The sequence below is a fragment of the Canis aureus genome, chromosome 26 (genome assembly GCF_053574225.1).
Source record: "Canis aureus isolate CA01 chromosome 26, VMU_Caureus_v.1.0, whole genome shotgun sequence".
Lineage (NCBI taxonomy): Eukaryota > Metazoa > Chordata > Mammalia > Carnivora > Canidae > Canis > Canis aureus.
The window spans coordinates 24,626,449-24,653,035 of record NC_135636.1 but is presented as its reverse complement, the minus strand read 5'-3'; the positions used below and the strand labels follow the sequence as shown (position 1 = coordinate 24,653,035).

The following is a 26,587-nucleotide window of genomic DNA, read 5'->3' as shown; positions in this document are numbered from 1 at the left end:
TTTTTTAAGATTTATTAATTTATTTATTCGAGAGAGAGAAAGAGAGAGAGAGAAGCAGAGACACAGGCAGAGGGAGAAGCAGGCTCCATGTAAGGAGCCCAACATTGGACTCGATCCCAGGATTCCAGGATCATGCCCTGGGCTGAAGGCAGGCGCTACAGCTCTGAGCCACCCGGGAATCCCCCCAACTCTGGAATCTTTGTGTTTAATCTCAGACGCACTGAGAATCCTGACACCTCAGTAGCGGCAGGAACTGACTCAGTGCTGCCTAACTCAGCTCCCCTGAAGAAGACCCACTTACTGTGAGGCTGGGGCCATATCCCCTTCTTCAGGCTCTACCTTCCCCATCTTCTCAATGGTCAAGTTCCCATTTAAGAAACAGAGACCTTTCAGCTGCCAGCTCTGTAAACCTCAGAGGGCATAGCTTGTCATCTATTCCTCAGAAAAGCCACAGCTGGGAGAGAAGGAGCAAGAAACTGCAAAAGGATCCCATGGTGTTGTGTGCATGTGTGTGTGTGCGTGCATGTGTGCCCGCGCAGAAACAGCCCCCTTCCACCTCCTGCCCCAGCACCTTCCACCTCCTGCCCCAGCACCAGGTCTGGCTTGGCCAGAGCTCTTCCCTGCTCCACCTCTGAAAGCCCTCAGGAATGCTGCTGTGGTGACTTCTAAAAGGGCTGGCTCCTCCTTTGCAGACTCCCTAGCTTCATTTCTTTTCTTTTTTTTCCTTTTAAGATTTTATTTATTTTTTCGTGAGAGACAGAGACACAGGCAGAGGGAGAAGCAGGCTCCTCACAGGGAGCCTGATGTGGGACTTGATCCCAGGATCTGAGCCAAAGGCTCAACCGTTGAGCCCCCCCCCCCCCCCCCGGTGCGCCCCCCCCCCCCCACCAGCTTCATTTCTTACTAGGGCTTCCTCCTCACTGGTCTCTCTGCTTCCACTCTCGGCCTTTATCTACACAGCAGCCTTGTCATTTTAAACAGAAATCACAAGGTCTCTCTAGTTCGTAAAGGCCTCTGTGGGTTTTCTTTACAGTTAGAATAAAGCCCAAACTGCTCCTTGCAGGCCCTACTTGCTTTGGGCCACCCAGGCCTCCCTGGGCCTCAGGCATAGGAGCCTTCTAATAGGGCTCAGGGCCAACTAGTTTCTAGTTTCTTTTCTACCTTGGTACCTTTGTTCTTACTCTTTTCTCAGGTTCTTTCTTGGATTTTTCCTTTCCCTTCCTCAGTTCAAAAATCATCCCTTTTCCAAGGCCTTTCCTGATTCCAATTATCCATAGCAGCTTCTACCCTGCACTCTTTCACATGAGCAATGCAGTTCATTTCTTTGTATTGTGCATTCAGACACTGAGCATTTCTAGTGTATTGTCCATCAGAGGCAGCAAAATGGCAGACTGGGAAGCTCGAAGCTCTCCTCCCTCTCCTGGAAGCATCAAAAACAAAAACAAGAATCCAGAAACTGGGCTGAACTAATAATATAAAAGCTCTGGAAAATAGTCAAAGGTTTGCAGCAACCTAATGAATATCCAATCAGGAAAAGGATACCTTTGGGGCACCTGAGTGGCTCAGGCAGTTGAATGTCTGTTTTCGGCTCAGGTCACAATACCAGGGTCCTGGGATTGAGCTTCACATCAGGCCCCCTGTTCAATGGAGAGCCTGCTTCTCTCCTCTCCTTTGTTGCTCCCCTGATTGTTCTCTCTCTCTCTCTCTCTCTCTGTCAAATAAATAAATAAAATCTTTAAAAAAGAAAAGAAAAGGCCACCTTCAAAATAGTAGAAAAGGTTTTGTGGTAGTTTTACTATCCCTTGTCCTTTGTTCTCCCTGGAAAAACAGTGTTCTTGATCTGGAGAAGTCAGCAGCCCAATTCCTAGTTCCCTCTCTCAACTCAGAGGTTGCAAAGCAGACCTTATTCACAACATTCTAACTTGATGAGGGACTGGTCCCTGTTTCATCTAACTTGAATCTCAGGCAGGAAGAAGCACCAGGCATTGCTCATGAAAACTGCAGGGAGACTATAGGACCACAGATGCCTGAGCCCATAGACAGTCTATGGTATGTACCATAGACAAATGCCTCAGGCAATTTGACTAGATGTTCACTTAGTTGCTGTAAACCTTTGACTGTTTTTCCAAGCTCCTATATTAATTAGTTCAGTGCAGTTTCTGGTTTTTATTTTTGTTTTGTTTTTGATGCATCCATGGGAAGGATGAGAGCTTGTAACTCCTAGACTGAGTTTGCCATTGTGCTGCCTACGATGATGAGTGATACATTTGAGCAAGCTGAAGGAAGAATCTGTGAACCAGAAGATAAGGCCGTTGAAATTACCGAGTCTGAAGATCAGAAAGAAAAAAAAGAATGAAGAAAAGTGAACAAAGCCTAAAGGACTGTGGACAGCATTAAAGGAGCAATATACGTATTATGAGAGTCCCAGAAGAAGAAGAAAGGGGCAGAGAGATTATTTGAAGAAATAATGGTTAAAATTTCCCAAATTTGATACAATATACATACATACATGTCCAAGAAGTTAAACCAATCCCCCAGTGGGGTATATTCTCTGATCCACACTGAGATACATTTATAGTCAAACTGTAAAAAGTCAAAGCCAAAGACAAAATCTTGAAAGCAGCATGAGAGAAGTGACTCATCACATTCAAGGGATCCTCAATATGATTATCAGCCTATTTGTCAGCAGCAATTACAAAGGCTAGAAAGTGGAGGGTAGGGGGAAGGGGAATACATTTATAGCATTAAAAGAGAAAAAAATCTTTCAACCAATAATTCTACATCCAAAAACAAACAACCTGCCTATATTCAGCAAAGTTGTCCTTTAGAAATGAGAGAGAAGTTAAGACATTTCAAGATAAACAAAAATTAAGGGAGTTCATTACCACTAAACCTACCCTACAAGGGTAGGGTAGGGATTCCTTTGGGCTGAAATAAAAGACACTATACCTCAAAGCTGTATAAAGTAAAGACCTCTAGTAAAGGTAAATACTTGAGCAAATTTTATAATTTTGGTCTGTGACTCCATTTTTAAATTTTCTACAAGATTTAAAAGACAAATGAATAAAGAATAATTATAAATCTATGTGAGTAGGTATACAATGTATAAAGATGTAATTTGTGACATCAATAATATAAGGGGCTGCCTGAAGCTGGATTGGAGTAGAATTTTTGCATGCAATTGAAATTAAGTTGGTATCAATTCAAAGTAGATTGTTATAACTTTAGGAGGTTCTATATAATCCCCATGGTAACCATTAGAAGATCTATATTTTGTAGATATTTCTATAGATGTCACCAATTCCTATAGCATATACACAAAAGGAAATGAGAAGGGAATCAAAACATGTCACTACAACAAAATCAAATGAACACAAAAGAAGGAAATAGTGGAGGGAATGAGGGATGAAAGGCTCTATGACATAGAGAAGAGCAAAATGACAAAAGTAAATTCTTCCTTCTTGGTAATTACTTTAAATAAAAATGGATTGAACTCGGGCAGCCTGGGTGGCTCAGCAGTTTAGCGCCGCCTTCGGCCCAGGGAGTGATCCTGGAGACCAGGGATTGAGTCCCACATCAGGCTCCCTGCATGGAGCCTGCTTCAACCTCTGCCTGTGTCTCTACCTCTCTCTGTATCTCTCATGAATAAATAAATAAAATATTTTTAAAAAATGGATTCAATTCTCCAATCAAAGAACATAGGTTGACAGAGCAGATTAAAAAATATATATCCAACCATAGGCTGGCTACAAAAGACTCACTTTGGATCCCAAAACACAAATAGGTTGAAAGTGAATGGATGGGGAAAATACACCATGCAAATAGTAACCAAAAGAGAGCTAGGGCGGCTGTGCTAATATCAGACAAAACAGACTTTAAACCAAACACTGTTATAAGAGAAAAAGAAGGGCATTATATATTGATAAAAATGTTGATTCTACTAGAAAATCTAAAAATAATAAATGTATATGTAGCAAACAGCAGGGGTCTACTGCATCATCTATTACGCTCTCATGGAATATTAGTTCCATGAGAGCAAGCACTGGATCTGTGTTGCTCACTGCTTTGCTCCAGTGTGGGGCACTGTGCCTAGCACACATCTGTTCTGTTCCCACCACTCCTGGCAGGTGATCACTGGAAAAGCAGACAAGAACCTGGGGTATTTGTCTGGCAGGGGTACTGGCCTCGGACTCTCCTTAGCTCTCCCAATTGGCCCTTCCAGGAGTTTAAGAACCTCTCTTTGCCATCCTTGGGGCAATCATGAGGGTGAAAAGGAAGGTGTTTAGAAACTGGAGGCAACTTTGAATCTCCCCAGCCAAGCACTTGTGGCTGCTCAACAAGGAGACAAAGAGCCCAAGGGAGAGTGCCCCAGTGGAGGCCACCCAGTCTGACTGGCTGGTGTTGCCTATGAAAACCCTGAGGCCCAGAGAGGGCAGGAGACCAGCCAAAGGTCCTACAGCAAGCTAATGGCAGAGCTGGCATGCAGACCCAAGTCTGCTGACTTCTCACCACAAGCTATTTCTGTAAGTTGCCCAGGAAACTACCCCAGGGATGGCTCATAACATGGCAGCTCCCCTAAATTATCCACTCCCTCCACACTTTCCCTTTAAATTTTCCCTTGTTTCTCTATTTCTGCACCACAGTCTGTGTTCTCCAACCCTGTACCACACATGGCCACTGAGGGCCTTTTCTGAGTCTAAGAGTTACATCACCTTATTTGACCCCTGCGATGGCACAAGAAAGAAGTGCCTTTTTAAACCTCACTTTACAGATAAGATAAGCAAAGCCATGAGATGGGAAGAGATCAGCCAATGAAGCAATGTGGGGCTGGAACCTTGCCCAGCCCCTTGACTCCAGGTGTGCCTTATCAGATGCCCTTGTAGGTACCAAGAGACTTGTTTCAGCAAAACCCATCATCCTCACCTCCTAGGAAAGTCTTCTAGGCACGAGAGCTCCTGGCTCCGTTTCTCCTATGGAGCTCTCCTTTCATCTCAGGATGGCCTTGGGTATAGATGTTACTCTGCAGACTGGAGCATGCAGAGAGGCAGGGGCCCCGGACACCAGCCTGGAGCATGACGGTGTGGGGTGTGCATGACGGTGTGGGGTGTGCCACGGTGGACAACTTCCACCTCAACAAACTCAGTGCACTTGCCTCTTGATAGCAACCAAGCTAAATGCTTTGCAGATATGATCTCAAGTTCATCCCTACCCTGACCAATAAGCTCAAAGCCCTCACTCACTCCGTTTCACAGTAGAGAACACAGGTTCAGAAGAGGAAGGTGCTTGCACAAGAGTTCTAATGGCCATTAGCTGGTCTGTTGACTATGTTCTTAACCCCTTCGGTGGCTTCAATCATGGGCCACTGGGGTCTATGGGAGGGGGTGTGTGAACACCCTGGAAATGTATGGAATGGAGTCTGTGTGACTATGTGGTTTTTTTCCCAGGCCACCCTGGCATCACAGGATTTCTCTTCTCAGGAGTAAGGAGCTGTGAGGTTTGAGGGGTTGAGGAAGCCAACCCTAGGATATTTTTGCTCAAACCACTTGTCCAAAGCCTTCTTCTAAAAGGGCCTGACTCACATGCAGACGAGACAAAACTCCATGCAAGATGGTGGGGGTGTGACCAAGGCTGGGTGGCGGAGGTGGGGGGGTGGGGGGCACTGGGGGCTCAGAACTCAGCAGTGCTTCCCTCCAGTCACTGGTGGGGGACCCAGGACTGTGGCCAACCATGGGGTCTGGAGAGGGCTGGGGGTGTGGGGGAGTAGGGAATGTTTCTGGTGGCAAGGAATGGGGTCCCTGGTTCATCCCTGGTCAGGGGAGGGATGGCACCCCTGTGCCTTTAGGAAGGCAGTGAGCAGTTGGCTGGAGGCCCTGCATTCTGGCTGACGGAGCTTCTCTCACCCTGGTCACTTGATTCTCTTACTTTTCCTGTCAGTGAGGAAGCTGTTTACTCCCAGAAAGTCATTCATTCCTGATAAGATCAATCTCATTGTTAACCAGAATTCTTACTTCCTGCCCGGGAGGAGGGAAAGGGTGAGATTCCTGCACTCAGAGCCCCATAAACATTCATCACAAGGGAGGCTTTAGAGAGCACGCTGTCCAACAGCCTTAGTCTTACAAATGAGGAAACTGAGGCCTCGGAGACGAAGAATCGAGGAAGGGTCAGTGTGAGCTAAACCCTAACCCAGCCTCCTTAGGCTTATAGGCCAGGAGTCATGCTGCACCTTCTCAAAGCACCCAACAATTCCAACAAGCTGGCTTTTGATTTTAAGATTCAACATGCTATCCTCAGAAAACGTGCTAATGAAACATTACGACACGATTTTTTTTTTACGATTTTATTTATTAATGAGAGACACAGAGAGAGAGAGACAGAGACACAGGCAAGGGAGAAGCAGGCTCCCTGTGGGGAGCCCGATGCAGGACTCGATCCCAGGACCCCAGGATCATGACCTGAGCCGAAGGCAGACGCTCAACCACTGAGCCACCCGGGCCTCCCCCAACGCGATATATTGCTGTAGCTCTCCAATACACTCTTTGAACAGAACATTCAAATGTAACATTCTGACACAGCTTCATATTCTAATTCGACGTTTTAGGGCGCTTCTAGCCTACATTCTAATCTAACACTCCAAAGCAACACACTACTCTAACACAACATTACATAACGTCCTGCTACAATATTATAAGATGTTGTAACACAAACATTCTAATCTAAGCTGCTAAGACGGTATGACATTTCTATATTATTTGAACACAATTCTAATGCAACATTCTAAAATAACTTTTTAAGTTATTGCTCTAATACCGAGGACTCTGAGATTCTAAGCCTCCGAATTCCACTGGAGAAGGTGACACTGAGAGGCCCGGGAGTGCTGACCGGTGCTCATGGCCCCCTGACATCTGGCCATACTCAGTCTGTCTCTGATCTGCAAGGCCAGGGCACTCCCCTGCTCCGGGGGCCCCGCAGGACCCAGGTCAGATGAACTCAGCTTCTCAGAGGATACATCTGCCAGAGACATGGGGTGGGGGGCTCCTTGGCCTCTGGTGGCTACCTTACCACCTCACCAAGCCTCATGCTTCTATGGGCTGTGCTGGGCTGGGGTGGTGAGGGGAAGGAGGAAGAGGCTGGTTCTGATCCCATTGTGAGTATATAGGGACAGGTGAGGACAATCCCAATATTCAGATCGGGCTCTTCTTGCCACCTTCTACTGGGGTTACCAGGGCCAGGGGGAAGAAAATCCGCCAAGGAGACACAGGCAGGAAGAGGAAGAGTGCGCGACCCCAACACGGCATTCATTCTGTCCGGCCTGGGGAGCCAGGCTGCTGGGACTTCCCCATCAGTAAGAGCAATGGCCTCAGAACTTTTTCTTGGCCAATGATTCATCTGTTCATCTAGAATCTTAACCTGGCCACCCCTTTCCCTCAGATTTCCCATGATTCAGTCCCCCACTTTCTTTGGGTCCCTCCTGCTCCAATGTCACCTCCCCCGTGGTCCCTTCGGACCAAGTTATCTTTTTTTTTTTTTTAAGATTTTTTAAATTTATTATTTATTTTAGAAAGAGAGAGAGAAAGCATGTGAGCAGGGAGGGGCAGAGGGAGAGGGAGAGAATCCTGAGGCAGGCTCCCAGTGAAGAGTGAATCTTCCTTTCCTGGGCTGAGTTGAATCTTAAAAGGCAAGGCAGCATTAACCTACCCCCGTTTCTCCACCCCACCCCCTAAAAAAGGACATGGCATTTCCTACAGAGGACACAGCACGTGCAAAGGCCTGGAGGTGTGAGCTGGCACTAGTCTCTGGCTCTTGCAATATTTCTGCCTTGGCGACTCTTTCAGTATCTCTCGATCTGTCAGTCCGTGCCACTCATAAGGTGGCTGGTGCCCTTCCAGAAAAGCTCAACTCCCCAGGGATTCAGATTCTCTAAATTTCAAGCCTCAGTTTCTTCTTCAGCCAGTAGAAATGATTATCCTGCCTCCTTAGAGAGGGTTGAAGGTGGCCTTCTGAGCATATAACAAGGTGATGGATGTGAAGTGATACATAAACTGTGAAGTACTGTGCATCACAATGACTGAGTGCCCTCCTTGTGCCAGGCATGTGCCTTATTCTTTAGAGACACCATCTCATTGAGTCTACACAACGTCGGGAGGTGAATTATTCTTGTGCCATTTTGCAGCTGGGTCAGAGAGTTGGGGTAACTTGTCCAAGGTCATCGAGCTGGAACCAAACCCAAGAGGTCTGTTCATCTCCAAAGGTGGTGGAAGCTTCAGGGCCTCTCAACCCTTCAAGAATCAGGTCTGTAGGATATGAAAATTCCCAATTCCATGTGTACCAGGTGGCCAAGATAGGGCAGACAGTCTGGTTTCATGATTTATTTCACTCCCACCCAATTGTTTGCCAAAGGGAGGGGTGGGGCTGACCGGTGGCTAGGAGCCTGGGCTGTCCCGTCACGGGGTGGACTTGTCGGACCGCCAGCCAATCCGGGCTGCCGGAGCTGGTGTTGGAAAGGCCCTGGCCCCATCTTGCCGGGACACTCTATCTTTGTCCCTGGACACAAAAGGGGCCTTGTCTTGGCCCGGGAGCGCTTATTCCACATGCTCCCGACTGCCCCAGCCCCTCTGCCTCAAGAAAGGCCCACTTTGTCGAGTCAAAAGACTAACTTGTTTCTTTTTCATCAAAACGTGTTGACTGACCTGGTTGATTTATCTTGGGAAAGTGGTGGGCGAAGGAGGGGAGTGAGGTGACAGAGACCGGCAAGATCCAGAAGGCCATATAGTCTAGCTTGACTTAGGGATGGGCATCTAGCCCTTACCTGAGACAGAGGGATCGCTGCATTCTGAATCTGATCTCAGGGAGCCAGGACAGTCCCGCAACTTCACTATTGCAAAGATTCCACCATTAGCTATTCACTTCTTTGGCTTCAACCTTTGAAGGCAGCTGAAAATGAAAACTTCATTTGAATGGGAGTGCTCTGCCATCGCACTTGAGTGTGAATTAGTTTTCCTGAAAATAGGGGTGAGTCAGTAGCAAGACTGAACAAACATCAGAGAGGGGCCGCTAGGTTCCCAGGAGGAGGCTTAGGAGAAAGGAGGATGGTACCACTCACAGATGAAGTGGGAATGAGGAAATATAAGTAGACTTTTTTCTTTGGTTATTTCCTCTCAAGATTAGTCCTTCTCTATCCACATCTACCAACACCTATTACTTAGTTTTTTCACCTATCCATCCAACTATCCATCCATCCAAGAAATATCTGTTGAGAACCTACTCTGTGCCAGAAATTCTTTTAGACACTAAGGCCACGATGGAGAATAAGACCCCTGCCTTGGGGAAGCATCCACTCTTGTGGGAGCTCCCATTAATAAATAAATAAACAGGAACACCTGGGTGGCTCAGTGGTTGAGCATCTGCCTTTGGCTCAGGTTATGATCCTGGGATCCTGGGATCAGTCCCTCATCGGGCTCCCCGTAAGGACCCTGTTTCTCCCTCTGCCTATGTCTCTACCTCTCTCTGTGTGTCTCTCATGAGTAAATAAATAAAATCTTTTTAAAAATAAACAAATAAGCAGAAGAACTAACAGAATAACCAGGATGCAGCCATGTACCATGAGGAAATAAGGCAAGGTAGCAGAGCAGAGAGTAGCTGGGGCTTAAGTGGGGGCTGCTGGATGAGGGATGTTTGCCCTGAAGAGGGGAGGATGGAAGGATCCAGGCATGGGGATGCTGGGGGATAAGTATTCTTGCACAACAGTGCATAGGAAGGCTCTGAAGTGGGACCAACTTGGAATCCTCCGGAGACACTGGGGAGGCCAATATGATTGGAACCAAGTGCATGAGGGGGGACAGTGGCAAGAGGAAGGACCAGATCTGCAGGGCATGGTGGATCCTTAGTGATGTTTTGGACTTTTATTTTGAGTGTGCAAGGGGGCAACATGATCCAATTTTTATTATTTGAAAAACTTCTCTGCTGCAGCCCCCCAGGTGAGAGGCCCCGGGTGCTGGGCCCACAGTGGGTGACAGGGTGGGGAGGGTGGACAGAATTGAGATGTACTTTTTAGAGCTGGGACGCAGAATATGAACGAATGACTGAACAGATGAATGAACCCTTGAGGTGAGAGCTAGCAAATGTAGATGCTAACTCCTATCTTGTCACTGAGTATCAGTGTGACCCTAGGGAACCCCTTCCCCTCTGGAGGCCTCGGTTTCCCCATTTACGAAGCGAGGGCCAAGGAGGCCAGAACAGCTGACACCAAGGTCTCCTGTGGCAGAGGCAGGGACAGCCCGCGTAGAGTCCCAGAGCCCCTGCCATTCTCAGAGGCGGGGACTGTGATCCAGTTACTAATCCAGTCAGGCCTGGCTGGCCCAAGGGCAGCTGCAGAAACCTGGTGTTGATGCAGTGACTCACGCTTGGTCCTTCTGCTGTCAGCAGAAACTGGGACAGCCAGGGGCCAGAGACTTGCCCGCAGGCTTGGAAAGGCTGGCAGGATGCCACCACACAGCTGGGGGAAGGGAGCCGGCTGCCAGCACTGGGCTTCTGATCCCCTCCAAGGACTGACGTTCCAGCCACTGGAGCCACAATATGTTCCTCTCAGCCCACGCTTGGCTCTCTGCCCAACATCTGTGGGCTATCAGGAGCTGGTGGTAAGAGAACAGGACCCATGGTGCGCCCACTCCATCCTCTCTCTGGCAGGCACTTGATGAAGTAGACGTTACTACCCCATGTTATTGATGGGCAAACTGAGGCCCAGAAAGTTGTGGGTGGCCAACTCCAGCATCGTACTAGATTTGACTAATTCATTACCTTGCATTGCTCTACTCTGCTTCCTAAGTATGGAGATGACAGGGGTGAAAGAGAAAGAAAGAGAAGCTAAATATCTTTTAGTACATAGGGAAACTCTGGGGCACCTGGGTGGCTCAGTAGTTGAGCATCTGCCTTTGGCTCAGGTCATGATCCTAGGGTCCTGGGATCGAGTCCCACATCAGGCTTCCTGCAGGGAGCCTGCTTCTCCCTCTGCCTGTGTCTCTGTCTCTCTTTCTGTGTCTCTCATGAATAAATAAATAAAATCTTAAAAAAGAATACATAGAGAAACTCAAATTCACATCCGCATGCTTAACCAGGGCTGAGGACTTTCAACAAAAGCTTCTTTTTACAGCCTAAGTACAGCTTTTTTTCCAGTGTGGATAAGCCACTTGGCCATTGTTCACAGCTCTTTTGCTGCTCGTTTATTTTATGTGTACATTTGGCAAGTATTTATTGACAGCATCCTACTGTCAGGGATGACGGGAGGCTCTGAGGAGGGGCACACAGCAATTAACGAGGAGTGACTCAGTGCCCCTACTCCCCAGCTTGTCCCACAGAGGGTGAGACAGATAGTAGCAAACACTTTTGGAGGCGAGTCATTTTCTAACTGTGGCTTTGAGCAAGTTACTTCCTTCTCAGAGCTTCAGTTTCCTCTCGTAAAGTAGGGTTTGGGTCGCTCCCTCATGGGGTCATGGTAAGGGTTGGAGAAGATGCGGCCTGGCCCACAATATGTGCTCCTGAAATACCAGCTGTTGCTGTGATCGACTGCTGCAGGTGACATCACTTCAACAACCTACTGGTTGATATCTGTGTTAGTGTGGTCCACTAAGAAGCAGGTGTCAAGATTGAATTAGACAGGCAGGAGATTCTGAGAGACAGGGGGAGAGAGGGAGAGCGAGTTCGGGAGAAGACAGAGGCTTCTGGCTGTAATGCCACAGGTCTGACAGTTGGGGATGGAGAGTAGAGCAAAAAGTAGACCAGGTAGGAAGAATCCAGAACAGCATCCCAATTCCAAGAAAGTTTCCGCCATGCTGATGGGAAGTCCTTGAGCCAAAGTTGGTATTGGAGGAGTATTGTGGCTTTCCGGGACGGCTTGCCTCGGCGTCCCCATAGTGTACAGTCAAGGGCTGAGAGCCACACATGGGAAGCAGGGGCTCAGCTTGAGCAAGGTGCTGTAGCCCAAGGGGCAGACATGCCCCTTACAGCAGGATGGCTGAGTGGTACGTGTTCGCAGTTGCCTAGAGACCAGACTCGGCCCTGGAGCCAGAGAGTCCCCATATCCTCCACCAGCCTGTCATGATGAGGTCCTGCAGCATCTGTGCCCTCCGTGAAAGAAGTTAACCAGCTAGGGGAACTATGGTGAGGGTGCTTGGCCAATGTCAAGAGACACACACCCCCTGGACAAGTTTTAGATTGTGCAAGATGGAAAATATTATGGGAACCAAACAAAATGAGGTCCCATTTGGACCAGACACTGCTGATTTCAGGAAAGGGAAGTTAGAACCACTCTTGCGACAGTAAGACAAATCCAAAAATACACCAAGGAGACAGCTGCTGAGAGAGCCCTCGCTGTTCAGGGGAGGAGAACTCTGGGGAGGGTATCTACTCCATGGAAGAAAGATCGCTGGGGAGCCTGAGTCTCCCCCACCCCAGTCGGAAGGGGTTTCTAAGGAAATGTCCCTGCCCAAGGTAGGAAGGGACCTTTTCACTCATCTGGTCCAATGATAGAGAAATTGAGACCTGAATGAGGTCAAGAGCCACACACAGTCCCCTAAGAGTTACAAGCTGCTGAGCTGAGTCTTGAGCCAGGATTCCCACCTCCCAGAGCAGCACTGAGTCCCCGACAGCCACCTGTGGTGAGCATGGACCAAGGGTCTGCTGTGAGAAGTGGGAGGGAGGCAGGAGGGGGCGCAGAGGCCCAGAGAAGGAGCTGGATGGGCACAGAGAGAACACAGGATTACATCCTGAAAGGGATGTGAGAACTCAGCAAGGAGGCTGAGGTTCAGAGAGAAGTATGAGAACTTAAGAAGGAGCTGGACAGTCTGAGGGGGATGTAGCTCAGAAGATGGGAGCCCTGGGCAGCCCCGGTGGCACAGCGGTTTAGCACCGCCTGCAGCCCAGGGTGTGATCCTGGAGACCCTGGATCGAGTCCCATGTCAGACTCTCTGCATGGAGCCTGCTTCTCCCTCTGCCTGTGTCTCCGCCTCTCTCTCTCTCTCTCTCTCTCTGTCTCTCATGAATAAATAAATAAAATCTTAAAAAAAAAAAAAAAAAGAAGATGGGAACCCTGACAGAGAGATGGAACCAGGAAGTGCATGGCCGATGGCTGGGTTCAGGCTCTGGGGACTCACAGGGGTCCCAGACATGCCGGCAGCTCTTGGAGGCATCAGGCTTCTCTCCCCCCACCCCACCCCACCGTGGTTCCCCACCTCACGCTGCGTACTCCTGGCCACCTGTGTTGCCACCCGGCGCAGGAGGGACTGCACTCTTGGGCATTAGTCAGCTCTCGGTGGTTAAAAAAAGAAGCCTTGGGGGGATCCCTGGGTGGCTCAGCTGTTTAGTGCCTGCCTTTGGCCCAGGGCACGATCCTGGAGTCCCAGGCTCCCATGTCGGGCTCCTGGCGTGGGGCCTGCTTCTCCCTCTGCCTGTGTCTCTGTCCCCGCCCCCACGTCTATCATGAATAAATAAATAAATAATCTTAAAAAAAAAAAGAAGAAGAAGAAGAGCCTTGGTAGCGCTTGTTGAAGGATGCATCTCCCAGCTTTGGGAGCCAAGGGGCTGGGGCACCCAGCAGCTGGGTTCTAGCACTGGGTGGGGTGGGGGTGGAGGAAAAGGCACACGGTGGGCGGGGCCTGGAAAAGGCAGAAACCCTCACTCCCATGAGACTACACCTTCCTCCCACCTGGAAACCTTTGAAACGATCATAATAAGCACAAAGATACCCTTACTAGAATTGTTTATGAAATCATTATTCTTGTAGGGGCCCAGGTATGCGAGGAGGACTCTCGTCCCCACCCTGCCCAGGGCCTGTTCACATCCAGATGTCCCATCTTCTGGGCCATGCAGAGGGCATGGCAAGTGTGGACCTGGTCAGAAGAGTGGCTGGCGGGCGGTGGCAGGCTGCAAGGGACCTCAGAGGTCGCCCATTGAACCCGTACCTCCCACATAGCAGATGGGAGAGCTGAGGCTCTTGGAGGGCAGTGAGAGTCCAACGTCTCACCGCAGCTTGCTCAGGGCTCCCGTGATTTCAGCAAGCCCACTGGTGCGTGAAGAGCCTGGCCCCCAGCAAAGGAGCAGAGACCGACGGCTGCCATTCGCCCGTGCGGACTCTGGCAGGCTGGCGTGAAGATCCATGCACTCCTCAGCAGTGCCACGAGGCAGGCATTACTGTGGATCTCATCGTCAACACGACGAAGCTGAAATGAGGTGCCAAAGGCCAACAGAGCTGCAAACTGGTAGAACCGGGACCTGAATGCAGGCAGGCAGGTGGGCTCCAGGGCCCAGGCAGCTACCCAGAAGGCAGCCTGCCTCTCTAAGCAGGCACAGACCAGACCCAGGTAATACTAATGGCTGTTTATCCGAAGCTACCATTCTTTGGCACTTGCAATGGCAGGGACTGTGCTAACTAAGTGCTCCGTGAGAATGCATTCACGGACTCATTTGCGCATCCAATAAACATTGAGAAGCCACCGTAGGTCAGACACCAGGCGTACAGCTGTCAAAAAGAGAGTCAGGATGCCTACCTTCCTACAGCTTATAATCTAATTAGGGATTTTTATCGCCGTGTTTGGATGAGGCACAGAGATGTGGTGTCGCTCGTCCACTATCACACAGCAATGAGTGGCAAAGCCCACTTTTGAGGCTGGGCCTGGCTGAGGGAGGACTCGCCCTTTGCTTTCTGGGACACTTTTCTAGCAGTATCCCCAGAAGGGACCGAATCAGAGATGGCTGCCCTGGCGTCAGACCCTTCCGAGGCCTACCCTGCCTGCCGCAGGCTAGGTCCCTCGCTGGCAAATGGACTGATGGCCTGGCCCCCCTGAAGCTGTTGTGAGGATTCCTTCCTCCTGTCTCCCTTCCTCCTCTAATGCCAATGACGATGCCTCCTGAATTTGTAGACAGCAGAGTTTATGAAACCCCTTTCCCTTTTCTGGAAGCTATTTTTACTCCATAGTACAGAAGAGAAAACCCAGGGGGCTCAGAGAAATGAAATGATTCACTCAACCCAGCGACCCTATAGGAATCAGAGCCAAGACATGTGTGCTTCAAAGTGATCTCAGTCAGGGTCCCGGCAGGAACAGATGGAACCTTCCAGCTGGGTCATTTGATTTGAGTTAAATAAAGGGATTATGTATAAGGGAAGCCACCATCATCAGGAGACAGGGCGAGCTCCCTGACAGCAGCCCTGGCCTTCTGTTGGCCAGTATGAGATGACCCTGCAAGGAGAGAGCTGGAGAATACATACCCCGACCTTACCCTCCTTCCTCCCGTGTCTCCACGGTGATCCCCACCGGCCAGATCCAACTGGCGCCAGAGGACAGGCAATGTCACTGACCTGATCCCTAAAGGCCAGCATCCCAGGACAGAGAGCAGGGAGAAGGGTGGGAGGAGGATCCAAGAGGAAAACCACAAGATCTCCAGCCAAAGTCACATGCATTCACCCTATTTATGTGCCCTGTGCGTGCACCGGCAGGTCCTGTTACCTAGACCAGCAAGGTCATGTAGGAACATGCAGGTGTCTGTATGGCCAGATCACAATGCGAAAACACACAGCCTCCAATTCTTAAGGCTTCGAACAGGGTGAAAACTTTATGGCCTGCTAGCCGGCCACTTGACTTTGTAAGCAGAGTTGCATCAGAACGTAGCCACAAGCACTCATTCACACGCACGTTGTCCGCAGCTACTTCCTTGCGACAGTGGCAGCATCGAGTGGCCCTGACGAGCCTAAAGTACTCATTATGTGGTGGAGAAAGTTGCCAACGCTGGCTTAAAAACACAAAGGTTTGTTTCTTACTCCCGTTACATGTCCATCTATAGCTGGCGGGGCCTCTGCTCCCGTAAAGAGCCCACCAAGTCTCCCCTGCAGGCAGGGGTGGGGATAGTAAATGCTCACCGCTCTTAAGGCGTCCCCTGGGAAGAGGTATGCCTCGCTTGTGCACACAGGTCTTTGGCTAAACCAAGCCCCGAAGCCACACCTAACTTCAGGGGCAGGAAATATATCCTCTCCATGTGCTCTACATGAGGAGAGTCAGGAATGGCCAGTGGGCAGCACTCCTGAGGACTGCAGCACGTGAGCATGGCCAACGGTGTTGACAGGAAGGGATGAGGTCGCCATGTATTGCAGCAAACCTCACCAGACTTTCTAGTGGGCACAGGGTTCAGCTAAGCCAGGCGGGCTCAAGCCCAGGGGGTAGAGAAAACAGACCTGGCACCCCAGCCTTGCTTCCTGACTTTATAATGGCACCTATGTATAGCAGCAACAAGTGTAAGACCAGAGGATCCTTGGGGCCTTTCCTTAGGATGCAGCCTTGAATGTTTGTATGTTGGGAGCCTGGGGGGTGAAGGGCATCTTGGGAGTAGACTCCCAGGAGCTCTCTTCTCTCCCCATCAGGGACCAGAAGCTAATCAACGACCCAAGAGGTCTTGGCTCAATTGCTGGAGTTTTTGTTTTGTTTTAAGATTTTATTTATTCATGAGACACACACACAGAGAGGCAGAGAAGGTAGAGGGAGATGCAGGCTCCATGTGTGAACCCCGATGCAGGACTCGATCCCAGGACCCTGGGATCACAGCCTGAGCCGAAGGCCGACGCTCATTCACTAAGCCACCCAGGTGCCCCCAGTTGTTGGTTTTGTAATGGGGTCACCTTCCAGCCACGTGGACTCGGCAGGTCACTTCACCTCTCTGAGCCTCCGTTTCCTTGGCTGTAACCATCATGTGGTCATCATGTGGTTCTCAAGATGAGGTCCTGGGATCAGCAGCATCAGCACCCCAGGGAACTGATGAGCAATGCATATTCTCAGGCCCCACCCCATGTCTGCTAAATAGAAACCCTGGCCACGGGGCCCAGAACTCTGCGTTTTAACAAGTCTCTCAGGTGTCTGATGCTCGCTCAAGTGTGACAACCATTGGTATAAAGTGAGGCTTAAACTGAAGGAGACGTGCAAAGCCCAGGCGCAAGCCTGCATTGCCTGTAGCCTCCCCGCCAAACAGCCCCGAGCCTGTGGATCAGGGTTCTCCTACCATGAGCCTGTAGCTGCAACTTTAGTTTCCACTGGGAGGTACAAACTTCCAGTTACAAAATAAATCCATCCCGGGGATGTAAAGTACAACTTAGGGAATATAGTCGATGATATTGTAATAACGCTGTACAGTGACAGATGGTAACGGGACTGATGGTGAGCACTGCGTAACGTATATAAATGTCGAATCACAATGCCGTACACCTGAAGCGAATCTAATATGGGATGCTAACTATGCTTCAATTAAAAAACACGTGTCTAAGGGTGACCCCCGCTCACCACCTCCTCCACTCCCGAGGCACCAGCCTCCTTCGTCCTGCACTTACTGTAATAACTTTGCAGCCCACCTCTGCCCTCGCCCCTGCAGCGCTTCCTCACCCCTGCATCCAGAGGATCCTCTTAAAAATGAAATCAGATTATTCCACTCCTCCGCACAGAACCTCCAACGATTCCCATCTCACTCGCTCCCTGCCCGGCCTGACTCCCACTGACCCCCGCCGCCCCTCCCTGCCAACACCCGCCTCCCGCTCCGCTCGCTCTGCTGCAGCTCCTCCAACCTGCCAGACACGCTCCCACCTCGGGGCAGTGGCTCCAGCTCCTCCCTCTGCCACACAACCTTCTAGGGGTGCCCCTCATGGCTCGCGCCCTCACCTTCGGATCCCCTCCAAATGTCACCACCTGCAAGAGGACTCCTCCGGCACCATCATGTGCTGTCCCCTCCTCCTGCTTTTTTTTCCTCCATAGCATTTACCACCACCTGACATACATCTTTATTGTTTCTCTGTTTATTATCTGCCTCTTCCCACTCGGACACGAGGTCCGTGAGGCCAGGACCGCCGGTTTTGTTCGCTGCTCTGTCTACACTGCCCGCAGTATTGCCTGCACAGAACAGGCTTAGTAAATGTTTGTTGAGTGGATGAATGAATAAATAAATGAATTTTTTAAAAAACCAAATAGGTAAATACCACTTGCCCATCTAGCTCCCTACTGTCAGTGACTCCACCCCGGGGCCCTGTCTAGAGCCAGTCCAAGGCCACCCACCCCATGGGCACCCCCCAGAGTCACATTGCAGGAACATCCCAAGACTGGAGACCCAGGCTCTGGTGCACTGCTCTGGGATCAGCAGGTCTGGGTCCCCATCTCTGCTCTCCAGCTGTCTAGCCCTGTGACCTGGGGCCAATCACACCACCTCTCTGATCCTCAGTTCTCTCATCTCTCAAATGGGTGGTGATAATGGGGATGGTGTGCACCTCACACCTCCCGGCCTTCTGTATTCTGTAATGAATACATTACTAAGGGAAGAGCATAGCACTGCACCTGGTACCTACCAGGCACACAGTACATGGCAACTACTATCACAGTGATTGCTATCGTTTTGCTTTCTTCTCAATTTTGCCAGGGCCCAAGGTATTTGGGCAGCAGGGGGGTTTCTTAACAGTATACTTGGTTTTCGGGGAAAGCAGACCTGGGTTTGAACCCTAGTAGCTGCTGCCTTGCTGTGTGACTTTGCACAAGTTGCTAGCCCTCTCTGGGCCTCCAGTTCTCCATCTGAGGAATGGGAGTACGAAGTGTGGAAGGAGACAGTCCACATGGTTCTGCAGCTTGCCTCCCCCACCCCACCCTCTGGTCCTTCTGGAAGACCATCCCTCTCTGTGTGGTGCACACCAGGGAGGTCCCTTGCTGCCCTCTCACCTTCCTTTATAGGAAGGGCTAGGAGGAGCCTTGCCTGGGGCAAGAAGCAGCATGAAGTTGGGGCTTAGAACACATGAAGTCCAGATCTAACCTGGAGCTCCACACCCCCCCACCTCCCCCCCCACCCCTGGGATCTGTGCAACTTGCAGCGAGCAGCTCAGCCTCCTGTGCCTAGGTGCCCTCATCTGGAAAATGGGAATAATCATAACGTGTGAGGGTGAAGTAAAATGTTATGTGCAAAACATTTAGACAGGTGCTTGACACAGAATGCCATTATTTGAGTATTAGCTGTTATTATTATTAATAGACGCAGCCATATTTGGACCAGGCACCATGCTAAATGTTTTACTAACTTTGATTTAATCTCACAAAAACTCTATGACTTTTTTTTTGTCTCCATTTGAGAGGTGAACACATTTGGCTCAGAGACTTCTGTGCCTTGCCCAAGGTCACACAGTTTGCAGGTAAAGCTGGGTGTAAACCCAGTGCTCTATCGAATCTGCCTCTCTCACTCACTGCGGTATGTTACACTGATGGGGGAAACTGAGGCTCAGAGAGCTCAGTCTTGGGCTCCAGTTCTACTGGGTCTTTCACCAGAGCCTTCCTGGTTCCCAGAGACAGTACCATGGGGCAGATTTACTCCCATTCATGGAGAAGAAAGCTGAGGTCAGGAGAGACAGGAGCTCTCCCGGGGGGCACAGGTGGGGGCAGAGACAGGAACGGGCCGGTGGATGGTGAGGTCTCCGAAGGAAGGGGTCCATCTCTCAGCTCTGCAGCCCCCACTCCTCTTCCCATCCCTCTGCTTTATGACCTGTTTTATGAACACGGCCTGGCGGCTTCCATGTTACCATGGGAACCAGCCTGGTGCAGACTCCTGGCAGCTCCATCTGGGATTGGCAATTTTAAGTCAGGAGCTGATCCTAGGGGGTGATGGGGATTCAAAGGTTGGGGTCTGTGGGGCCCCAGGGATGCATGGTGCCTACCTGTCCCTCTGCTCCACTCTGCTCCTGCTCCTAGGTGCCTAGGAGCTCAGGGACCTGACAGCTGGGAGATCATGGTGACCCTGGAGTCCTGGGGTTGACTGGGAAATGAGATGGGCCACTGAACAGGTGCATGGAGAGCCTACAGAGCTGGAAAGGTAGATCCACATGCTCGGAGACGCACACCGATGCAAGGACAGCCAACACAAAAGCCCTCCCAGTGGTATACATAGTCACACACAGACTCACACGCACACATACAGAAACAGAGATATATACATGGCAGCCACGGAGAAAGACACAGGGATGCTCAGGTGTCCAGAGACACACACACAGGACACCTGAGCACCCAGAGACACATGCAGACCCACATATAGACATACAAAAGGATGTGTAGACATGCACCCCTCCCCAACTGTGTGACCTAGGCACATTGCCTGACCTCTCTGAGACTGTCTTGTCACCCGTTAGGTGGGCATCATCAACCCCAGCTCATGAGGACAGGGGAGGAGTAATGAGAAAAATGCCTCCAAGTCCTTAGATGCCTTCGTTCATCTACTCAACAATATGTCCTGTGCTCCTACTATCTGCCAGGTATCTCTGCTGAGCTGCAAGAAGTGAGCTAATGAGGGTCTGCTCTCAAGAAGCTTGCAACCTAGTTGAGGAGATAAACACATAAAATAATTTTGAATTGTGAGACTTACCACGGAGACAATAAAACAAAATAAGTGATTCTGTAAGAAAGAGAGAGAGAGAGATTAGGGTAGTCAGGAAAGGCTTCTCCGAGAGGAGGCAATATAAGCTTGAGTTGGATGATGTTTCCAGACTTGGAAGGACATGAGAAGAGCATTCCAGTCAGCAGAAGCAGTGGGTGCAAAGGCCCTGAGGTCAGAGCAGAGTGCTCCTGGAGCACTAAGGAGGACGGTGTGGCCGCAGGGCGGCCGTGAAGGGTGCTTGATGAGTTCAATAGTAACCAGGGACCAGATCATGTAGAACTTCTCAGGCCAAGTGGTGGACTGTGGGTTTCATTCCACATGAGACGGGACCCACTAAAGAGTTTCTATCAGGAGATGACCTCATCAGAATTGCATTTTAGTAAGTTCACTTTGGCTGCTGGGAGGAAAGTATCTGGATGGGGCAGCACTGGACACAGGATGACCACAGTGAGGCCCATGAATTTGTGCAGTTTTGTTGAGCTCCTACACTGTGCCAAGCACTGTTCCAGGCACTGGAGACACGCCAGCAAACAAAACAGAAATCCCTGCCCTCATGAGGTGTATGATCTAGAGGGAAGAGAAAGGTACATGAGTAAATAAATTATAACAGAATGATCAGCAGGTGATGCATGGTATTGAGTGCTGTGGAGAAAAACAAAGCAGAGAAGGGAGGAGTGGGGAGGCCAGAGAGGGGCACAAAGGCTTCATGGAAAAGGCGACATTTGAGCAAAGATCTTAAGGAGGTACAGGAATAAAATCAGAGAGTTCCAGGCAAAGGGAACAGCAAAAGTGCAAGTGCAAAAGCCCTGAGGCAGGCTTATAGCTGGTGTGTTTGAGGAGAGCAAGGAGGTCCTTGTGACTGTGGTGAAGTAAGATAGAGTGAAGGGAAGAGAGGGAAGGGGAGACAGGAGGAGGAAGGGAGGGAGGGAGAAGAGGAGGCAGAGAGAGGGACTTGGGTACTTATAGGACAGAGGGAAGCTAGTAGGGGAGGATAAGAGCTCAGAGTCAGGCCTTGCCCCATCCCCCTTTGCCCAGGGAGATCTGACCCAAGGAAGCAGAATTTCCTCCTTTTATCTCCTAAAACTTCATCAGCCAAAAACTAAAAATAAAGGGATGAGGGGGAGGGAAAAAAACATCCCTTGAAAGGGAAGCCACTGCAATTGTGCCCTCACTCAGCACAGACTCCTGGCCAGGTGAGAAGAGACTTCTTCCCATGGCTCTGTCACAATTCCTGCTGCCCTCACGTGCTAAGGGAGGGTGGGGGGTGAGGGTGGATGGCAAACAGCTTCAGAGTCTAGCACTTTCTCCCAGTGTGACTTGGGCAGGTCACCCCCGAGTACCTGCTGGTGGCCTGACCTACCCTCCTCCCTCATCCAACAGAACTCAGGGAAGGCTGGTTTCCTTCATTCATTTTCCCGAGCAGATATCTTAGGGGGCCTGAGGCTGAGGGGACTACCCTCAGACTGGTCCGGCAGGCCCTGAGAAGTCACAGAAAAGGACGCAGGACCCCTGGTGACTGGCTTCAGGGCTCCCAAACCTGCTCAAAGACAACCCAACCTTTTTTTTTAAGATGTTATTTATTTATTCATGAGAGACAGACAGAGAGAGAGAGAGAGAGAGAGAGGCAGAGACACAGGCAGAGGGAGAAGCAGGCTCCATGCAGGGAGCCTGATGTGGGACTCGATCCCGGGACTCCAGGATCACGCCCTGGCCTGAAGGCAGGTGCTCAACCTCTAAGCCACCCAGGTGTCCCGACACCCCAGCCTTGATGCAGGGTAGCAGGTGGTTCCCGGAGGCGAACCCCTTTAGCTTCGGGTGACAGAATGGATTTCCCAGTCGGCAAGCAGTTCATCGGGGTGCTGCCTCCCACTGCTCTCCAGGACCGGGGATGCTCTGGGATAGATTTCAGGCTTGTTAGTGTCTTGGCAGAGATGAGCAGAACCTCTCTGGCTGTGAGCTTTCTGGCTGCCCAGCCCTGCCTGGCAGGAGTGGGGAACCAGAGGGGGATCTGCAGTGACGTGGGACAACTCCACACCCCGTCACCCCCAAGGCAGGCCTGGGTTCAGGCAGCTGACTGAGGAGCACCCCATCCCTGCCCAAGCCTCATCCTTATTCGTTCAAAAGGTATCAGAAGCCTTTTCCCCCTGACATCCAGGGCCGGGATGAGATAGATTAAAGCACGGAAGTCAGAGTGCCCTAAAACATGAGGGGGACAGGTAGACCGTGTGCCACCGCAGGGGAGTCTGAGGCGGCACCTGCTGGCCTTCCTGGGGTCCCTCTCCCCACAGCCCTGGGATTCCCTTAGCAAAATGCCCATATTGGAGAATGACCATAGGACCCAGCAATGCCACTTCTGGGTATAAATCCAAAAGAACCCAAAGCAGGGACTCGAGCAGATTTTTATACACCACAGCAGCATTTTCACAACATCTAAGAGGTGGGAGCAATCCAGGTGACCACTGATGGATGAATGGATAAAGAAAATGCGGTAGACCCATACAATGGAGTATTATTCAGCCTTTAAAAGGAAGGACATTCTGATACCTGCTACAACGTGGAGGAAACTCGAGGACATTGATGCTAAGTGACATGAGCCAAAAGACAAATACTGTATGATTCCGTTTATATGGAGTCCCTCGAGTAGTTAAATCCATAGAGACAGAGTGGAAAGGTGGTGGCCAGGGGCTGGGAGACAGGTGAAATGGGGGGTCGCTATTTAATAAGGACAGAGCTTCAGATTTTCAAGATGAAAAGAGTTCTGGATGGTGGCAGTGGTGGCACAACAATGATATTTAATGTCGCTGACCTTATACTTACAAACGGTTAAAATGATAAATTTTATGTTGCACATGTACACTTTATCACAATGAAAAGTCACGTGCATGCACGCACACACGTACAAAAAATCCACACTAGATCAAGCCTCTCTTCTGCTCAACATCTTCCTGTGGCTCTCACCACACTTGCGGCTCACTGCAGCCCCCACAGCACCCTCTCCCCTGTGCTCTGCACCCCAACCTCTCTGGCCACACTGCCTCCCTCCCCCACTCACTCTGCTCCAGCCCCATTGGCCTCTTTGCTCTTTTTCCAACCCACTAATTTCATGCCAGCCTTGGGGCCTTGGCACCCGCTGTCCCTTCTGCCGGGAAAGCTCTGCCCCAGATTTCTACAGGGCTGCCTCCTCCTCATCCGCCAACGCTCAGGTCAGATGTCACCTCCTCTGAGCACTCCCCAACCACCTGGACCCACGGTGCCCCAGCCCTGCTCCTATCATTCCTTCCCCCCTTTACCTGAATATATGTCTCTCTTCATCACATCTATCACTACCTGAAGAAAGATGTAATACTTAACCGGCTGTCTACTTTATTAGAATGTCAACTCCAGAAGGCAGGAATCTCTTGCTTTTATGTGCCCTAGAACGATACCTGGCACAGAGTAGGTGCTCACTAAACCGTTTTTGAAGAGAGAAAAGAGGACCCCATTGATGTACAGTATTTGTTCTATCTGTGCAGGTGTTAATATACAGGAAAGGCCTGGAAGGATGCCCACCGGGCATACAGTGGTGAACCAAGGAGAGTGGGCAGGAGGGGTTCCTAGCAGTGGACCTTTCATGATTTACTTAGTACACCCAGGTATTGCCTGAGACCTACAGCAGTGAACACGAGCAGTCATGTGGCACTTTCGCGATCTTTTAAAAAAGAGGTCTGAGGTTGTGATACTATGTGCCATGTAGTAATATCCCCGTGTGATTTTTGTCATCTATCCTTCCAGCAGCCCTGGGGGACATGGCTACCACCACCCCCATTTCCCAATACATCTCATTCTCCATCCCTCAGAGAGTCACTACATGCCAGGCACTGTTCTGGGCTCAGAGACACCAGAGTGAAGAAACAATCTCACCTTCGTGGAGCTTACGCTTTAGTGGGGGAGACAAGCAGTGAACAGATAAATAGAACTTATCTACAGGGGAATAATGGTATCAATAAATGAAAAAGAGTGACAGGGTGGGGGCTTGGGGGAACAAGGGAGGTACATGGGGGAGGGGCTGCAGTTGAAGTAGGGAGAGATCATAAAGACCCTCGCAGGGAAGGTGACATAGAAGCAAAGACCAGAAGGAGGTGAGGGAGGATGCAAGCCACTTGGATCTATGCAGGGAAAGGCCAGTGCAAAGGCCCTGAGGCAGGAGTGTCCCTGGGGTGCTGGAGCACTAGTGAGGAAGCCACTGTGGCCACAGGGCATGCTCTAGGTAGGGGAGGCTCAGAAGGGTGAAGTCACCTGCCTCACAAGGAGGGCAGCTGAGAGCAGTTATGCTGGGCCCGACTGGAAAGCCAGGGTTCTTACCTACAAAGGGCCTGATGCCGTCCTAGGGAGGAAAGTGGAATGGGTTGAGAGCAGATTAGGTGCCAGGCCCTGCATCAGGCACTCTGGGTAACCATGTGGGTGAAGCCCCACCCTCCTGGGGCTGCTGCCCCAAAGGAAAAAGGGGAGGAACCTGCAAGGAGTCAGCTGAGAGGGAGCCTGGTTTCTGCAAGAATGCATGTGACGCCGTTTCCATGTCTGTGTGTGTTGACCGGGTGGGGGCGGGGGACCCAGGTGCCTGGGCACGCAGCGTGTGTTCTGAGTGTGTGTGTGAGCACATATGCTGCACCCGGCCAGGGAGGGGTCTGGAGTGAAGTGGTGGTTTACTTAGTTAGCACCCCACATCCAGGTGAGTGTGAGTGAGCGTGGGCGCTCCTGTCTTGCCCTTGTGGTTGTGCATCCCGGAATGGCCACAGTGTCTGTCACGGGGCATGTTATGTGTCCACGTGTCTAAAGCGGAGAGTGTGTCGCTGCGTGGGGGCCTCAAGGTCATGTGCAACAGTGAGCCACTGTCTCCACAGCATGATTCCTGGGATGGAGTCTAGGTTCCACCACTTACTTAGTATGGCTTAAAACAAATCACCTAACCCTTCTCTGCCTCACTTCCCCCATCAGAGAAATGGGGATATTAATAAGACATATTTCATAAGGTTGTTGTGAGGATCCAATAAATTAATATAAGTGAGATGCTGGGACGGTGCCCGGCACATGAAAAGAGCAATGTGTGAGCTGTCGTTAGTTAGGGATCTGTCTGCAGACGTCTGCCTGTCTGAATGTAAGTGAGCCCGTCTGTGTGTCTGTCCACAGGCACAGCCTCAGTTCTAGCTTTGTGTTTGTAGGGCTTGGTCTCCTCTCTGGACTCTGAGAGCAAATGTGCCGGCTGGGATGGGGGCCGAGGGAAGGACTGGCATGCGGGGGCTCCTTCCATGGCCTGGCCAGCTGGACTTTTCACAGCCCAGTGCCTCAGTCCCTCAGAATGGCCAAGCGGCTAGACAGGCAGGCAAAGGAGGTGCCCCTCGCTGGGCTGCCACGGGCCTCTGCTGGAGCCATCGCTAGCCCTGGCCCCAGGGCTGGGGTTTATGCTCCGATGCTCCTAGGATTGGGAGATCTCAGAGGGCAGGGCCATGTCTGAGCCACCTCTGAGTCCCCATGTATCAGCATTCAATCTGAGACACTGTGAACTGGCTGAGTGCCAGGCCCTGGTCTACACTCAAACATAGCCCGACCTGCTGATTCTTCACAGCAGCTTTCTGGGATAGGTCCTCCCATCGTCCCCACTTTACAGATGTGGAAACTGAGGCACAGAGAGATGAATTGCTTATTTAAATCACACAGCTAGTAAGTAAAATACCAGGATTTGACCCTAGTTGTCAGGCTCCAGAAGCTGCAATCCTCTACCCTGTCCCTTTTACTGAGTTAAATAGATGAGTTACATTTACCGATTAAATTTCTGTGAAATGAGTGAATCAGTGAATGAGAGAGACGGAGAACAAGGCTTGGAGTGGGCTGAGGAGGCTGAGAAAAAGGTGGCAAGTGATTCTGGCAGAAGAGGGGACCAGCTTGGTGCCCTGCTGGGAAGCCCTGGGAATGGGAGGGGAAGGAGGATGGGGCCAGATGGTGGGGGTCTGTGGGGCCAAGCAGAGGGGCTGGACTCAGCCGGCTTCACTCTTCAGAGACCTGGCCACACTGAGGTGCCATGGGGACAGGCCACCTGGATCCTTCTTTGTGGATAGATTGGTAAGCTGAGTCCAGGCCTCCAGGAGCTCATGGCTGAAGGTGGACTGAGGGAGCCGGGTAGAACAAAAGC

General features: G+C 50.6%; 2 long non-coding RNA genes across 7 annotated transcripts in view; one reads left to right on the top strand and one right to left on the bottom strand.

Annotated features, from left to right (window-relative positions):
* Nucleotides 1-26,587, bottom strand: part of LOC144298071 (uncharacterized) — a 93,374-nt gene that overhangs the window by 22,027 nt on the left and 44,760 nt on the right. For 2 of the 6 annotated variants that reach the window (XR_013365050.1, XR_013365049.1), the window contains exon 2: nt 8,807-8,931. The exons of 3 other annotated variants lie outside the window; for them this stretch is intronic. This is a non-coding gene — a long non-coding RNA (uncharacterized LOC144298071). Of the gene's footprint in view, nt 1-8,806; nt 8,932-24,762; nt 24,868-26,587 lie in introns of those variants that run through there. One more of the 6 variants, XR_013365046.1, reaches the window with a different exon arrangement.
* LOC144298072 (uncharacterized) overlaps nt 1-26,587 on the top strand; it is a 76,938-nt gene that overhangs the window by 16,363 nt on the left and 33,988 nt on the right. The window lies entirely within an intron of this gene.